This window comes from Oratosquilla oratoria, chromosome 1 (genome assembly GCF_046742065.1).
Source record: "Oratosquilla oratoria isolate Oo_2021 chromosome 1, ASM4674206v1, whole genome shotgun sequence".
NCBI lineage: Eukaryota > Metazoa > Arthropoda > Malacostraca > Stomatopoda > Squillidae > Oratosquilla > Oratosquilla oratoria.
The window spans coordinates 5463641-5465898 of record NC_134777.1 but is presented as its reverse complement, the minus strand read 5'-3'; positions in this window follow the sequence as shown (position 1 = coordinate 5465898).

The window sequence follows — 2258 nt, the reverse complement described above, 5'->3', positions numbered from 1 at the left end:
CCGGGTAGGGTGGCGGTGACGCTGCTGGCTGGAAGGATAAGCCTCCTAGCTGGAATCTTTTGTTGGTTCCCGCCCTTCCATTATTTTGATGCCTTTTTCTTTACACTGGTGGATGATGCACTCTGGATATTTTAATTTATGAAAAACCTCCTTTATGTGCCTAAACTCGTCCTCTAAGAATTCAGGGCTACAAATTCTGAGAGCTCTGAGGTAGAAACCTATGACTACACCTTTTTAATACTGAGGTCATGGTGGGATAGGAAGTGAGTCAAATCGTCCTTATTGGTTGGTTTCCTGTAGACTGTAAATTTTAAAAAAATTATCATGTTTGATAATAAGGGTATCCAAAAATGGAAGGGGAATCGTTAATTTCTTCCTCCAAGGTGAACTGGATGGATGACTCAACCTCGTTTAGGGCCGCTTGGAGTTTGGGATGTCAAACCGTCTGGGGGAAATTAGTAGTATGTCATCCACATAGCGAAGCCATACTACGTTGCCAGGAACAATATCAGAGAAAGGCCCTGCTTCTAAAAATTCCATGAACATTTGGCAAGGACAGCGCGCAAAGGAGAGCCCATGGCCATGCCAAAACTTTGGTGAAAATACTGGTCCTCGGAATTTGAAGTAATTAAATTGGACACAAAGCTGTACTAAATCCACAAAGTCATTGGGGGGAATAAGGAGGTCAGTGTGGGAACTAGTGATTTTAGCCCTAAGGAGGTCAATCGCTTTAAGGGTCGGGACACGGGTGAATAACGAGGTCACATCCAGGCTGGCCAGCTTTTTGTTGCTCAGAGTGTGTGTCATGTCTGTAAATTTAAAATCTGTAACAAGCGAAACGTAGTACCAATAAAGGTTTAGATCTCACAAGGTTTTTATTCTCACAGTCTTGTCGCTTTTGCCATTGTGATTCATATACATACATATATATATATATATATATATATATATATATATATATATATATATATATGTATATATATATATATTGTTTGTGTGTGTGTGTGTGTATTCACTTGGTCTTTGGATCACGTGTTGGACTCGTGATCGACAGCTATTTCCCTCCTGGAAGAGAGCTCAGAGCTCGTAGGTCCGATCTATGGGTAATGCTATGACCTTGCACACACACACACACCCCCAACTCCCCGCCCACGAGAGTTGGAGTAACACCCCTCAGCGCTGCGATACTGATATTATTTCAGCCCCGGGCGAGAGTCGAACCCGGACCTCCGTAGTGGCAGGCCAGAGCTCTAACCACAGCGCCATGAGAGGTGTGTGTGTGTGTGTGTGTGTGTGTGTGTGTGTGTGTGTGTGTGTGTGTGTGTGTGTGTGTGTGTGTGTGTGTGTGTGTGTGTGTGTGTGTGTGTGTGGTGTGTGTGTGCATGTGTGTGTGTGTGTGCGTGTATGTGTGTGTGTGTGTGTGTGTGTGTGTGTGTGTGTGTGTGTGTGTGTGTGTGTGTGTGTGTGTGTGTGTGTGTGTGTGTGTGTGTGTGTGTGTGTGTGTGTGTGTGTGTGTGTAAGTACTGATATATAAGCAGGTCTATGATATATCTCGTCTCTTTGCCCACGAAAATCTTCGAACGATGCAGCATGGAAGGTCTGCTGAATCGTGAGTATATTACATCAATAACCATAAAGTAAAACGAGACCTGGAAGGACCAGTTTTTCCAGAACACCCTTTCGAATTTTGGCTTTGAAGACCTTCATGTTCGGAATCAAAAATACCCTTGAAGAAGGTGGTGGACTTATCAATGTTTCTTTGTTAAACAAAACTCTTGCAAAGGTATTTATTTTTGTTGTGTGGAATCTTAATAACAATGGCACGTCATTGGTTAAATGGTGTCGGGTTCCTTGATGTGAAATCTTTTACGAGGCTGAATGATACTGTTTTTTTGGGAACATAGCTTCTGTATTACATCTACTCTACAATAAAAGCTTAATAACGTATATTTCAGATAAAAAAAATCAACTCTGATAGATCCAACTACTTCAGCTAGACGTTTGTTTCTCAGTTGAATGAAGTTTTTAAAAAACAGCTGAACTTAATTATCTATGATTACTAAATGAAATTATCAGCCATTTTTGGAAAAAAATCAAATCCGTAATAAACTTCTTCGGAATGAAAGGATTAACTAAGATAGTATCTTTCGGTTCCTTGTCTACTCAAAAGGATTGAGAGCGATATTAAAATCTTTCCGGGTATCGCTGTGTTGAGAAGGTTGATTTCTTAGAAAACTCTGAGTTCAAAAGCATAAGTA